Below are 17,648 nucleotides of genomic sequence, written 5' to 3'. Positions count from 1 at the left end.
GTACATTGGGCGTACATCGTCTGATCCCAAAATCACCCCCAAATTTCTTAATCATTAAGACTTTCAATCCAAACATAGATCTGACCTCCATAAAATGTATTAATCCATAAGTTCACCAACTTTAAGCCTTTGCATGGCTAGATAGGGCTCAATACACAAAATTCTAACATGTACAACACTCTAAGTCACTTAACTCATGCATGAGCCAATGAAAACGATCAAGCAACCATTTTTATGGATCTAAGCACTCTAATACATCTAAAAGGACAGGCAATATGCTATGGAATACTCCATACTCACAAAGGTCCAAGCTTTGGGACAAAAAGTTCATAAAAACCCATTAAAGTAGATCTAGAAAGAACATCAGCAAGGTATAAACTTTATACCTTCAAAAGATGCACAAGATGAAGGAGTTTTAGGATCTACAAGCTTGCAAGCAACACCACCTTCTTCAAGGACATTCTTCCTCAAAAAGAATGCACAAAATCACCAAAAAGATTCCAAGATCCTCACTCACAAGGCTAGGGTTCGATATCTAGGGTTTAGAGGGAAGGGAGGCTGATAAGAAATGTTCAAGGGAGGCTGATAAGAAATGTTCAAGGGAGGCATAAGGATGATTAAATAGGGAGAAAACCCTAAACTATAGGGGTTATGGCCTGAGCTAGTACACCCCACGTATCATACGTACTCCCAACATAATAGCATGCATCTCGTGATTCCATGGCTCGATCTTGTATGTTGTGCGTACCTCACATACGCCCAGCGTACAGGCTGAAATGCAAGGCTTTTTGACATAAAGGGCCAAATATGTAAATTTTAATTAAACCAAGAACTAAAATGGAAATACCTAAAAACCAGATGTTACAATGGTCCAACATGTTGCGTCATGAAGATGTTGAGCCATGAAGTTATGGAGCCAAGTGAAGATGTTGAGCCAAGTGAAGATGTTGGACCAACATGGAGAAGTTGAACCATAAAGGAGAAGTTTCGCTACCTTTGGGAGATGTTGAGCCAAACATGAAGGAGGTTGTGTCAACCTTGCACAAGATGAGCCAACATCATACATGTTGTGTCATCTTGGTGCAAGATGTGCCATCTTGGTTTCTTGATGACCTATGATATTTTTGGTGAGCCACATATGCTATGAAGTCCTCTATGACGCTCAGAATTTGGTGATGCTAATACACCATTTTGTGCCACCATGATGGATGTTGGGGCACTAGTGTTCATGGAGCGCCACTTGTGCATCATGATGCTCCACTATGACACAGGGTGCTCCATCGTGTGTGTTGTTGATGATCATGGGTCATATGACATGGATGAATATTCCAGAAGATGTTGTATGGCGAATTGTGATTGGTTGACACCATTTTTGGGCCTATGATCCAATGGGCTTGGTCCATTAGGGTTTTAGGTCCGATCCCTCAAGTATAAATAGGGATGCATGCTAGTTCATTTTGTGTCTTGAATTCTAAAGTGATAAGAGAATCTTTGTGTAATTGTACTTGTAACCTCTCTTTTAGAGCTCTGAAATAAAAGAATATACCCCTCCTACCCATGGACGTAGGTCACCTTGACCAAACCACGTAAATATTGTGTCTTGTGTGCTATTGGTTCTCCTGGTTATCCGCTTTACTTCCTAACAAGTGGTATTAGAGGTTGGCAAGTGGCATCAGATCTGTTCTGATTCTTGACAAGTATCGTCTGTTTCCTTAACAATATATATATATATATATATATATATATATATATATATATATATATATATATATATATATATATATATATATATATATATATATATATATATATATATATGTTAAAATATGGATAACATCTATTGTGCGGACGTCTATCGATAGTGTTATTCTATGAGAATGACAAATAGAATAGGTTGTTTGGTAGTGTGAATATGATCAACCTGACATAAATATCATCATTATCATGAATTCTCACTAATTCTTATTCATTTTTGTTCTCATGCATCCTTTTTCACTCATTTGCATTCTTACAAAATATGATTATCAATAACATATTCTGACAGAATGAGAATCATAAAAAAAGTCCATAATAATACCCTTATAGAGACTTAATTAGTTAAATGTGTAATCATGATAATAGTTATGTGAGGTTGAACTTACTCACATTACCAAACAACAAATGATCTAAGTCATTCTCTGAGAATAAAATTGTCTACACATCCACACAATAGATGTCTATACACATATGAACCTAACTCTCTCTCACTCTCTCTCTCTCTCTCTCTCTCGATATATATATATATATATATATATATATATATATATATATATATATATATATATATATATATATATATATATAATCATAAAAATCTAATTGTTAGTCGTACAATGACAATAATATTAGCAAGAAGTTACATGATTAATTCTTAGAAAATTAAAACAAATGAAATAACTTGGTTAATGGTGTTATCACATTTGATCAAAAAAAATTATAATATCTTATTAAACATTAATATATATTGGATTTCAACTAGAATTTGTTTTTCATTCTTACGGAATATGATATCAAGAACACATGTTTTATCTAATACTTATATTCTCACAGTATGGATAGGTTCATTCTTACAAAATTTGTTTCTCATTCTCAATTATTCTTAAAGGATTCAAGGTATGATTTTAATTTTTCTTATTGCATCTGTTTTTGATACATGACCTAATCTCTACTGTATTAAAACCCTAATTTGGATTGCTTTATGTTTTTAAAGGTCCAAAAAAGCTTCCCATTATTCTAATAGAATGGTATTCTTGGATAATGTCATTCTCACATAATGTTATTATCACAAATTGTCATTCTCGTAAGAATGGCTGGAATCAAGTCGATTATCTTGACTATTGTAGAAGATCAAGTGCATTCACTCATGAAATATATATTTAAGAATGCTATTCTTTTAGGAATTTTATTGGCTTTTTATGACATTCTGTCAGAACATATACAATTATATTAACATATCTAAGAATATTATTCTGTAACAATGTGTATGAATATGTATTTACATTCGGATCATATTCACACTACCAAACAACCTATTCTATTAGTCATTCTCATATAATAACATTATCGATAGACGTCCGCACAATAGATGTTATCCACATTTTAACATATATATATATATATATATATATATATATATATATATATATATATATATATATATATATATGCAATTCCGTGATGGTCAAATTTTTTCAAAGTTACAGCTAGGCAATCCTAATCTCTCCTAGGTGGTCTAATCGGTCAAAATTTTAAAATTATAAAATATTAAACGAATATTTTAAAAAATTTAAAATTTAAATTTTTTTAAAATTTAAATAATATAGAAAAAAAATCAAATTTCAATTTTTTATAAACATTCAGATGTTAATATTGAAAAATTAAATGGTGGAGATTTAATTTGATTTATCGTCATAATTGATGGGTTTTTGGGGTTACAAGTTCAATGTCATAAGAACAAGAAACACTAACATTTAAGATTGTTATGAACTAACTAAGTCATAAGAACAAGAAAAACTAACATTTAAGATTGTTATAGTAACAATCTTGAATCCTTACTTTAAAACCATTGGCAGTTAGTACCACAAGTGTCGTGTCTCTAATGGTTCACACCCAAACCCTAGCAACCAAGGATCTTGAAGACAGAGAGGAGTAGAGAAGAATTTTGGCCTTAAGCCTCTTGGAAGAGTCATAAACGAAATTATAAACCCTTAGGGGTTTATATAAGAGTCTAGGAAGGTGTTGGATAAGCAGATATCTCCAAGATAACCCTAATCCCTTAACTTCCTCCCTAAGGCATCCAAGGCACCCTTAGAGCTCAAGGACACCCTAGAAGGCTTATATATTGCGTTCCTCCGCCTCCACCCCCCCCCCCCCCCCCCCGTTATGGGAGGTTCTAGAATTGTCCAATGCTCAACTATTGAACATTGTAACCTTTAGTCCTCATACTTTTAATTAATCCAATTAATTCAAATCTATTTCTGATTAATTATTAATTAAATAATACTATTTCCAATTATTATATTATTCTCATAATATATTGACGAATTATTTATCTCGATTTCTAATTAATTTATTAACCATATAATAAATTAATAAATCATCCTCTCTCTCTAAAAATATCATATTCAATTGTTGGGTTTGAGGGAAACCCAAAAGGACTATGCTACCATCAATTCAAGTTTATACGAATTATAGTTATGGGCTTAGACACCTAATCCAACAGTATCCCACTTAGATAAGTCTAATAACTATAATTGCCAGTATAACTTCCAAACTAATCAGCAAATTGTAGCCACTAAAAGTCGTTGTCGAACTCTGACCCGGTCAATTACGTGTCCTAAGATAAGTGATCAAATATTCCTCCATTCTACAAGACATCGCATAGACATGAGACATGGATTATAATCAATCTCATTGTCCAAGTTTTGTTTCCCGATTTCACGATTTGTGATGACAACATTAGACTACTTATCGAATACATCAATTTAGTCATGGCTAGGCCTAGCACTTATAAGTCAACACCAAATCACCGAGGGGCCCACTTATATCGCTTTTCCCGTTAGGTAAAAAGTAAAGAATAAACTTTGACTTATATGTTTGCACTATTTACTTATCAAATCATGCACAACAATACGTTTTATAGCACCAAGTTAATGATGTGTTTACGTAGTATCAATGCACAACTGACTTGTAAACAACAACTCATATATCTCCGTTTCAAGAATATAAGATATTATCGTCTCAGAATTACTCATCATAGAATCCATGAAGTAATTCTCTGAGTGTGGGTTTATCCAATACTCAAAATCTCCATTTTCTAAGTACTCATGAACATTGTAGCAAAACAATTGATATGTATAATGTCCATAAACAATCTACAATTCAATTTATGACAATCTAAATTCTCTACTTACTTCTAAAAGCATGATCGACTGTGGAATTTCGAATAATCAAATTATTCGGGAAGTAAAACATGCAAAGTGAAACACAATAATAACCTAACTAACTATAGTCTCAAAACTATTGAATATAAATAAAACTCTTATTATTTAATCACCATATTAACTAAGACTTTATTCATTGTATAATATTTCGAGTAATCAACTTACCACTTGAACTAAACATCAGTCATGCCATGTTGTGAACATGCATACTATGTTTCTCTATGGTCATTCCTTTGTGAACAGATCGACTGGACACTATTCCTATGATCCTCATTTCACAATTCCAAATTCTAGTCACTTCTAAATGTGTTAGAATTCCAACTTTACATGCAATTTCCTTTTGTGATGTCGAGGCCTCAAAGTCACATAGACTTTGCCAACGATATTACAAAATGTTCCATTGAAACTTTGTTACTTAAAACAATTCCATGGTAACAAAGTCTCAAATTCAAGATACACTCCTTGAACATATTCCTTGCATTAAAGTTCCTAACTCACATATAGATTTCCATAACCAACTCCCACTATGGAAACATTTTCATATTCCCATATGACCATCAATTTTCACCAAGAATCATCTTAATCCAAAACATGTCAATATGGTCCTTCCAAGAGATACTATATACTTCCAAATGTCCACAAGCAACCAATCTTCAGTAAACCTCAAGTTGTTTTTGGCAGTTGTTTTAACAACCTTAGTCACACAACGTTCTAGTCCTTTTTCCCTCTCAATGCCCAAGGCATTTGGAAAAGTCAGGACAAGTGAATATTATAGCATATGAAAACGATCCTATATCTGAAGCATATGGGACTCTACTCATTATGTATTACACAAGGACCTAATATATGTTCAGTCCCTTGCTATAATATTTTCATATATTGAATTTCCTATGTAGAATCATTTCAACATCATATTCATACATGTCCAATACTAAGTTCTAATAAAACCTTCAATCTAAACTTTTAGATTTGAAACGAAGTATGAGTGCCCTCTCCCTTAAGTCTAACTATAGCGAAACAATTTCCAAACTTTGCAACATGCAAACTGAAGACTTTGTTTCCTACAAATTGTATTTCCAACTTGCAACACTTGGCATAACAATTATGCTCCCACTAGCTTTGACATATACCCAGAAATCAACACTTTTGGCTTTCTTACTAAAGTTCAGATTTCTGATATGTGGTGCTTTGATAAGTCTTCAACCAGACTTCTCAAGATTATACACCTTCATTAGATAGCATATGTGTGTGTTTAGACCCTTTCAGAACTTATAGCCACATGTCCTTAACGTTCAAAACAGTTCCTTACCAATTCTCACAATTAGAACCGTGAAAAGGGATGCCGTAATGATATTACGAATTTGAGAACGCAATTAACACAACTACTAACCATAATGATATTTACTCATTTTTTTTAAATCCACTAGCGAAAGTGTTTCCTCATAATTATTCTCGTAAATTAGAGTGAAACCTTTTGCCACCTAGATTTTATGGTGTATGTGTTCCCATCCATGTGAATCTATCATCTCCAACCTACAATCATAATATAAGGTTTATGACAAAAACCAAATTATAATTTAGCTTTCATGGACTGAACTTCGCTTGTTCTTAATTTCTTGCCCTCTGGTAGCACAAGGGCCTACCAGTTTTCCATGTTGTTAAGCAGCTCACCCAAATTGATCAATGTACTTTCACTGACCAACATGCTTTGTCTTTCCAGTCAAATGAGAACCATAGAACTCATAAGCATTACCAACTCAACTGGAAGTTGCACAGAAACAAGAATGTGTCAACTTAACACGATATGTTATCAACCTCAGGTCGTGTGCTAGTGATAACTAAAAGGTTTTTCTTGATTGACTCTTGAAACTCTTCAAGATTAATAAGACTCCCACTGACTTCTTGACATATAAATATCTTTCTTAAGGAACATTCCTTGACGAGCTAAAACAAATATTCAAAAATTAGTGTGGATTCCCGACAAGAAAACACTTCATTGAATTTGGTCTTAGTCTATCCTTTGTTTTAACCAAAACATCACAACTACCAATTCCAAATGTGCTAGAGTAGGAAAACATTATTACTACACATTTCATGAGGTGTTATAAACCTACTTAGTATGTAATAACCTTCAAGATACGATTTGTAATAACTAGAGCATGGCTCTAATACTTGATTGGAAACGAAGTATGACTCATCTCTTGATTGAACCATTTCAATAATATTTGATTCCTCTTCCTAGTCAGACAATTGCATTATAATGTTCTTCTAGGATCAATTGTGATATAGTTCCATAATCATTAAGATGATCATAAAACATGATACTAAAGTACTCTCCTTTCCTTTCAGATTGGAGAACCTTTAATCTTTCTGCCTAATAGATTCTTCTTATTCATTCTGTTACTCTTTGAAAACTTCTCCCAAATATTATAAATATGTTTAATCTTATAAACACAACCATATTTACTGAAACACCAGTAAATCATGACGAATAGAGTTATTTCATCCTTTGTGATAGATCTAAATAGTCTGTATTAAATGTATCAGATCCATTAATCCTTCACTTTGATTCATATAAACATGTGATCAATGAATTAATCATAATCTTCCAACGATCATGATTCTCATACATCACGCAATTCAAATTGCATGACTCCAAGTTTCTATCAAATTGATACTTGGGTGATGAGAATTCTTTATCACTTAGTTAATTATGACATTTCCACAAATAAAACAACAAGAATCAAATCCACAATTAATATTGCTAATAACTGAAATGTAACTAAAATGTTCATAAATGCCATTGTAATGGAATATAAAGTAAACCAACTATATAAACCGAAATTTTACTTTTATTGATAATAAACAAAAATTTGGAACTTGTCCTTACAATGCAAAATGAAAAACTATGTTTCTAGACATCTCTAAGCAACCTATTAAATTATCATAACTCCTTAAACAACAGATGCCAAAATCTGATCATCGAACCATGCGACCGAAATGTCACACCCCCAAACCGGAGCGGCAAAAACGTCCGGGGGTGGATGACTTCATGTTAAGTATCACAACACATGCATCATAGTAATAAAAGTACAACAACCATTGCATTAATAATGTATAAGTTTTACATGTGTATTCAAGTCATTGTATATATGACATCAAAAGTTATATATCAAAAGATAGAAGACATGACTCTATACTGCTCCGTCTTCTCAAAATACTGGGGATGTACCTGTCTACTGGTTCCCTCAGAATACAGGTGTTTTGAAAAGAGAGTATCAACATTCAAGTTGGTGAGTGCATAAGTATTTATGTTTAGAAGTTTGTTGTTTGTTTCTTGAAATAGTAATCATGTTTATTGTTCCAGAAAATCCAATATTTTCTAATATAACTGAAAAGTAGTTTTAATACCATAAAACCGTAAAAAGAATGTTTTATGTATTGTTTATGTTTTTCCAAGTTCTGTAATTATACTCTTTGAAAACCCTGTAAAAGTGAGTATGCCTGGCTCCACCAGCTGTAATTGTAATGTAATACTGTAAATCGTATTACTGTAAAACCAGTACTTTGTATTCGTATTCTTTGGTTTAATTAATTATACACTAATCGTATTTGTTCATATCTTTTTGTGAGTTATTATAACCATACTATAACTAGATGGCCTGATATGACGCTTTGTAGGCGTCGGGACTGTTGACGACATTTGTCACTCATAGGCATACCAGCCCAACTGTAGCGAGTAGTCTGAGTGCGGGATTGTCAATCCCATATAGATCTATACACATTTGTCTCGCTCTCTGTCTGGAGATTCTGGTTATAACATCAGGACTTTAATAGTATACCCTAAATGAATAAGCAATTGAACATTATCTCACAAAAAGCATATTGACGATTACGTATATAATAATGATAAAAAGTCTTTTTGAAATAAATGAACTGATAGTATGATCCTTTTCTAGTATACTTGAATGTAAAGTATTTGTATGAGAGTATATCGTTAAACTTTGTATAACTGATTAGTGAAAATAGTACGAGAGTTCCATAAATTATATCTATCATAATTTATATGTGTGTTCTGTTTGATATGTTAATATTCATGAAAGTACCCCCTTTTTTCGGCATGTTACAAAGGGTAATGAATTTGATTGAAATAACTTTTATATTCATATATATATATATATATATATATATATATATATATATATATATATATATATATATATATATATATATATATATATATATATATATATATATAATTAAAACTGAAACGACCTTCGGACAAATAATTCTAACCTAAGCCCATATCCAAACAAGAAAAAGGTAATAAAACGATTTATTAGTCCTAAGCCCTTTAAATCTTATATATATATATATATATATATATATATATATATATATATATATATATATGATTTTTGGCAAAATATAACTTGAAAAGAGTTTTAAAACATTTTAAAGAGTTTGACAATATTTAAGAGAGTTTCAGTAACTTAAAAATCGGTTTAGAAATGTTTAGAAATCATTTGTTTGTAAACACAATATTCTTGTGTTAGACTTGTATCCCCCCCCCCCCCTAAAACAGTGAAAAATAGTAAAAATACAGGGGTATGAACTCACCTTTTGTGAGTTTTCGGTTGTAGATACGGTTTAACAGTGCTAAATCCACAAGTTAAAACTTGTGATAAAGACCGAATCCTAATTTATAAAATTAAGTATAAATTAGATAATTTAGTGAAGTTTAAAGTGTTAAACAACACTTAATTATTGTAAAAAGACTTACAATGATTCTTAGAATATTTTTTCTGTGTTCTTCGTGTTCTTCGTGAAATCTAATGTATTTTGGTGTTTTCGGCCCAAAATAAGAAGATTGGAAGGTGTTTTTGTAATGAAAACAAAATCAATAGTTGATACTTGTAAGATTATAAGAAGAATCAAGTGATTTTCGTATGATAATTCAAGTAAATAAGAGGGTTTGCATGTTCTTGAGAGGAGAGGGGGGGCTTTGGTTGAAGATCCTTGAGAGAAAAGTGTGATTTTCGGCTGAAGTGTGTAAGAATGAATGAAGTTTTCGGACATCATGTATATATATTGGTGGGTTTTCGGCTGTAAACAAAAACCGAGGAAAAGTTTTCGGTTGTGAACTCATACCGAGAAGATAAGGCTGCTGAAATCGAGGAGATAAGACTGCTAAGTCGGTCTTGCATGTTTTCGGTCCGAGGTTCTCGGCCGAAAACATTTTGCGTCCGAGGAGTTGGCGGCTGCAAACTGTTTGCTACCTTTGGTTTTCGGTCCGAAGAAAGAAGAAGAAGAAGGTTGCGAGGGTTTTCGGTCATGCGAGAATTCTCAGTTTTCCTTGGGTTTCTACTTCTTATTTTTACAACATATTTACTAAGTGTTTATATGTATCAAAAACATTAATTTAATTTTATTAAATTAATAAATCAATAAGTTTGACTTTTATTTGATATGTTTGACTTTTACAAGATTGAAAATAACAGGTTGTCACACGAAATCCATCTCTCACGATCAGATTTAGCTCACTCTTCTTAAGCTTCCTTCTTTCTCTTAGATCCTACAAAACATCAAAATGTGATCATCACATCATGTATTAAGAATCTATGAATAGGAATTTATTAAAATAATGGAGTTAGATAATGGATGTACCTGAAGTACGACTTGACTTTACCATCTCTAAGATCTTTTAGGTAGTCAGGGCAGCTTCACAACCAATGTCCCTTCAATTGGCAATAGAAACATATGGACTTTTTAAGATTAGCGCATGGAACTATCTCAGAACTAGTCTTTCTCTTTACCATATGGTCAAACAGTTTAACCTTGGCCGATCTCTTTCCATTGGGAAGAGAAATCTTTTATGGACCGCCATTATCAATGTCCATGGAAATTATGGAATTATATCCTTCAAACACTTTTTCTTCACTTGTATTCGTAAGCATTTATGCCTTAGCATCAATCAACATTTGTGTCAGATCAATTAGGGTGACGTCGTGGTCGCTCATATAAAAGTCCTCAACGAACTGACTATAAGACTCAGGAAGCGAAAGGAAAACCAAATCAATGGCCTGCTCCCTTGGGAAAACGACACCCATCCTATCCAAATTTTCAATGTACGATTTAATTTCCAGAACATGCACACATATAGAATTCCCATCATGATGTTTACTCGCCAATAGGGCTTAACAGTTTCGTATCTTTCAACTCATGACATGAGAAGAGTTAATGGAGGAGGAGGAAGAAGAGTTGAAGAAGCATGATATCCATTTACACCATTACTCAAAGAAGGGAGCATACTTTCACCTTGATTAGAATTTAGAAGATCGTCTTCAGATGGTAGAGGAAAACCATTTCCAAATGAATTAGGAAGACCATTGTTGTCTTGACTCGACATCTATAAAAGGGAGAAAAGAGAATTCAAGTTAGTTGATATTAATCCTTAATTATTAACCCATAAATTTAAATCAAGGCTACGATCCATATTTTTGATTCGAACTTTGAAGAGGGATGCCATAATCAAATTCAAATCTATTTTAGGTAGGTTATGCTTTTACTAATTTCAACCTTATGAAATTCCTAGATCTTATGAGATTCATTGAATCTGATGAATGGCATGTTTAATCTAGATTATGCTCTCACTTTTGTGACTGGGATGCCGAGGATCACAAACGAGATGTAAATAACCATTCAAATTAGCTTAATACTTTCGATGTCATGTATCATCTCGTTTTAATGTGTCGGTTAACCACACGCGCTCCATTAATCAACGATAATTTTTGAGATACCCATTACCACCCTTTACTAGTCCCTCATTAGTGTGTCGGTTAACTACACACGCTCCACTAACGACTCATAAAGTGTAATGTGCAATTTCATAGATTAGCATACAAATTCACATTTTCCTAAAGTAACTAAGAGTAGGATTTTTAGAAAATAGTTTAGTTACTTTATATCATTATACTTTTAATGAGGTTATGTCCTATCAAACCTGTTCGGATAATGACCATCCACCATACAAGAGAGTGGTGGGTAAGAATGGATACCCAATGACGGTCATTTTATACGCCGCTTCCTTAAACTCCCCTTATAGTATGGATTCATGAATGAGGCATACTAACGGTTCGACTGAATTTTCTTATACATATAATATATAATAACCTTTTAATTATATACATAGTATAATGTGTATTTTAAAACATTTTAAAAATACAAGGGTTTAATCTTTTAATAAATTAAATTTAAACTTGTTATGGATTTATTAATTTTTTTTTAATTAATTACTTAATTAAATTAATAATAAGATCCATAAGGATGTGTTTTAAACATTTCAAAATACCATGTTTATAGAAATCTATAAAATAAACATTATATTATTTGGCATTAATTATTAAGTTCCATTAATATTCAAATTAATTATTTAAACACTTAAAAATCAATCATATTAATCACAAAACAAGTAATCATGCCAAATGTTAATCTCCTAAGTTCTAGTGTTTTAATTTATGACTATGGATACACCAAAATCAGATTTGGGGATAAACATAGCAAGTAGATTTATTTTCAATTAGTTTATTAACCAATTAATTTCTGATTAATTAGTAATTGAATAATATTAGTTCCAATTAATATATTATTCTCATAATATATTGACAAATTATTTATATTTATTTTCAATTAGTTTATTAACCATATAATAAATTAATAAATCATTCTCTCTTTCTAAAAATATCATATTCAATTGTTGGGTTTGAGGGCAAGCCTAAAGGATTTTGCTATTATCAATTCAAGTTTATATCAATTATAGTTAGGGGCTTAAACACCTAATGTAACAATAATCTCAAGGGATGATATGATATTTTAATAATTATTTGTTAGATATTACTAAATTCCATCGAATGTTAAACATTTGAAGGGTTAAAATGGAAAAAGAAATATAAAAGAAATGAAAACAAAAGAAAAGAAAACGGATTTAGCAGCTACAACATGCTGCTCACCCGCGTCTATCTCACTCTCCCTAACTCTGAGCCACGTGTCAAACTCTTTTTGGTTGTGACTTTTTTTTTATTACACCTACTTCATTTTTTTGCTATAACTTTTTTTTTGAAAAACAAATATGAAAAAATCAAAATTTTTAAAATTTAAATTTTTAGAAAATAAGCATAATCATGAAAATTTTTAAAAATAACAATTTTTTTATTCTTATAAAATAACCAAGAAAAAATTATTTTCTAAAAATCATAAATATTTAAAGAATACTTCTATTCACCATACTAATGAGTCTATCCCTCAAGAGGATTTAGAGTAGTGAGAAGTTTGATGTAGGTACAAGTACCAGAGCGATATGAGTACTCCTTCTGATAGACATAAATTTTTTAAGATTTTTTGAAGTTTCAAAATATCTGAAAAACTAATATAAAGTTTACATTTGGTTTACAAGAGAGCTTATTAGCTAGATTTATTTATTTATTTATTGTAATTTAGTATTTTTTGGAAATCCTATGCTTATAAGTTAGTGTTCTTTAATAAACTACTTGAGTTGGTTTCTGAAAAACTATTTTATAAACTGAAAACTATTTTTTAAGAAGAACATATAAGTTTCAAAATATCTGAAAAAACTAATATTTTAATCATTTGAACCTTTTAAAAATCTGAAAATATAATATGAAATACTTATAACATGTAATTATTATTTAATGATAATGTATTTGTATTATAAAAAGAAAAGGTGGATTTTGGAAAGAAGAGAAGGGCAGTTGTGTCATTTTAGAAGACATGGATAAAGAAATGGACAATGGAAAGTACGAGCAGGTTTTGCAGGTGACATTAATTACAAAAAGCTGAGAAATAGAACGACTTTTTCTCTGACACTAGAAAAGGAATGGTCTTACGTTACCTTTTCATTTCTTTATATATATATATATATATATATATATATATATATATATATATATATATATATATATATCCGATGGAAACCACGGTTATAAAATTAATTAAACTTTCACAATAAAAATTTATAATTATTAATCAGTTATTTTAAATAAATTATTAATTAGGAGATATATCTAATTTTTAAAGTTATTATAAATTCAAATTTAACATATAATTATAAAATTTAAATTTAAAATTTGAAATGAGTTGTCTAATATATCTACATGACACGTGACATAATATTAATGAGTAAATATATTAGAGTAACACTTGACAAATAGAGATTAAAACTATATATATATATATATATATATATATATATATATATATATATATAAGCGTTCAATCGAAAACATTTCTTATCGCGAGAACATTTGAAAACAAATTTAAACCATACAACTTTTTTTAAATTAAAATCATCAAATAATATTTATATAAATCAAAATATAAGTATAAAAAATTAAAAAACCCACTATCCAACACAACTCACCACCCACAAGCACCACCACCTGTCACCGTCACCCCCATCCACCACCCACCACCATCATCACCACCCGCCACCGCCAACCATGACCACCATCCACCACCACCCATCACCACCGACCACCATCCCCACCAAAAGCACCACCCACCACCATCACCACCACCCGTCGCCACCCCCACAACCACCACCCATCCACCACCACCACCAATCGCTACCACCCACCATTATGACCACCACCCTCCACTAACACCAACCACCACCCTCCACTAGCACCACCCACCACCCATCACCACCACCCACCACCACCACCACTCACCTCCATCACCCATCACCACCTCCTGGCACTACCACCCAACCCATCGCCTATCACCACCCACCACTCGTCACCACCAATATTAATGAGTAAATATATTAGAGTAACACTTGGCAAATGGAGATTAAAACTATATATATATATATATATATATATATATATATATATATATATATATATATATATATATATATATATATATATATATATATATATATATATAAGCGTTCAATCGAAAACATTTCTTATCGCGAGAACATTTGAAAACAAATTTAAACCATACAACTTTTTTTAAATTAAAATCATCAAATAATATTTATATAAATCAAAATATAAGTATAAAAAATTAAAAAACCCACTATCCAACACAACTCACCACCCACAAGCACCACCACCTGTCACCGTCACCCCCATCCACCACCCACCACCATCATCACCACCCGCCACCGCCAACCATGACCACCATCCACCACCACCCATCACCACCGACCACCATCCCCACCAAAAGCACCACCCACCACCATCACCACCACCCGTCGCCACCCCCACAACCACCACCCATCCACCACCACCACCAATCGCTACCACCCACCATTATGACCACCACCCTCCACTAACACCAACCACCACCCTCCACTAGCACCACCCACCACCCATCACCACCACCCACCACCACCACCACTCACCTCCATCACCCATCACCACCTCCTGGCACTACCACCCAACCCATCGCCTATCACCACCCACCACTCGTCACCACCACCACCCACCACTAACATACACCGCTCACCACCTATCACCACCACCCCACCCATCACTCACCAAAACCACCATCACCACCACCCACCACTACCAACACCACTCACCACCATCACTACCACCCGCCGTCCCCACCACCACCACCACCCCCACCACCAACCACCATACACCACCACCACCACCTCTACCACCAACCACCACCACCCACCTCTACCAACAACCACTACCACCCACTACCATTACCAACACCCGCCACTACCACCAATTATCACCCACCAATACCACCACCATCCATCACCACCACCTATCACCACCGCTCGCCACCACCACCACTACCCATCACCCACCAAAACCACCACCACTACCACCCATCAACCACCACCTATCTCCATCACCCACCACTATCCCCACCACCATTAGCAGCACCACCCACTAACCACCACCATCACCCACCAAAACCACCACCACCATCACCACCACCACCCGTCACCACTTCCCACCAACCACTAACCACCTCCACCACCCACCATCACCTTCCACCTCCGCTACCCCCACCACCACTTATCACCATCACTTCACCCACTACCACCACCCGAAATAAACACCCCTACCACCACCACATGTGATTATATGTATACATATGATTTATATGGATAAGATTGGTTTTTGTCTAAATAAATCTTATGTGATTAGATACCTATAATCACATATTATTAAATACACGAGAATAACAAAAATGTATGTTATCCACATAAATCAAACTTGATTAGACATATATAATCACATGTGATTATATGTTTTAATCACATATGATTTATGTGAACAATATGCATTTTCGCGTTGTCGATTCCTTAGTTGTTCTCTTATATTTAATCACATGTGATTATATATATCTAATCACATATGATGTATGTGGAAAAGATTTGTTTTCGAGTGTTTGATTCAACAGTTGTTCTCGTATATATAATCACATGTGATTATATGCATTTAGTCACATATGATTAATGTGGAAAAAGAACAATTAATAAATTGAGAACGCGAAAACGAATCCTATCAATATAAATCACATGGGATTGAATACATATAATTACATGTGATTAAATACATGAGAAAATTTATTGAATTGAAAATGTGAAAACGAATTTGTTCCATATAAATCATATGTGATTGGATACATGTAATTTGATATAACATAAAGTTGTTAAAAATGAAATATTTCCATGCCTTTTCTATTTATATTTTACCCATGTTACTATTTTAATGAAACAAAGTCATGTGATTGTAACCTAAAGCCCAAATTAAGTCTATGGAAACTAGTAGCCCAAATTAAGTCAATGGAAACTAATCTAAACTTTTAAGCCCAAATAATAGAAAACCTAATTGTAACCTAATTAAAATTGAATGAAACGCAGACAAGGAATCCATACGTAATTAGTTGCCGTTCAAAATCATTTCTATGTCCGGCCACCACTTCTTTCACCGGCGACATCCATCTCCATCTCCGACAACCACTTCTATCCCCGACGACGTTGAATCTATCAATTCATCCATTTAGCCGCATTCCAGTCACCCCATTCCCACTTCACAATGCTTAGTTATTAGTAGAGATATTCATAAATCAGTTACCAGCAAAACTTCCTTGGAGACCAGTGACAATCAACTCTCCGACGAAGCTTCCTTCTCCGACGACTTTCACTTAATAACAAACTCCAATCAAGTTGCTTCAGTAGTTGTACAAGTGCTTAAGATTATCAACACATCATCGTCGCATCAAGGTAGAACAGTCACACGATACGAAGTAACATATCAGAAATTTGGTACCGAGAACCATTGGATCCCGTCACCTATGAGAAAATCGGAAAACAAAAGGCCATACCTCCTGATGAGTTAATGAACATCGTCAAAATTTCTTAGATTCGGTACGGTACAACCTCGTTCCATTTCGTTGTGAGAAAATTCACAAATTCGTTGATACTTTCATCATTTATATCGGAGTACCACTGGCTCCGGCGATGATCTGGTGATTCTGACACTGTTCTAGTGATTCCGATGCCATTCCAGTTGTTCCCACGATGTTCCGGCGGCTCCGACGGTTTGTCCGGTGGTCAGTGGTGGTCCAAGTTCTTTATCCGATGATATTGGTAGAATGAGGATGAGGGTGCGG

The sequence above is a fragment of the Lactuca virosa genome, chromosome 7 (genome assembly GCF_052849685.1).
Source record: "Lactuca virosa cultivar CGN04683 chromosome 7, Lactuca_virosa_CGN04683_v6, whole genome shotgun sequence".
Classification (NCBI taxonomy): domain Eukaryota; kingdom Viridiplantae; phylum Streptophyta; class Magnoliopsida; order Asterales; family Asteraceae; genus Lactuca; species Lactuca virosa.
This window is presented reverse-complemented; position numbering follows the sequence as displayed.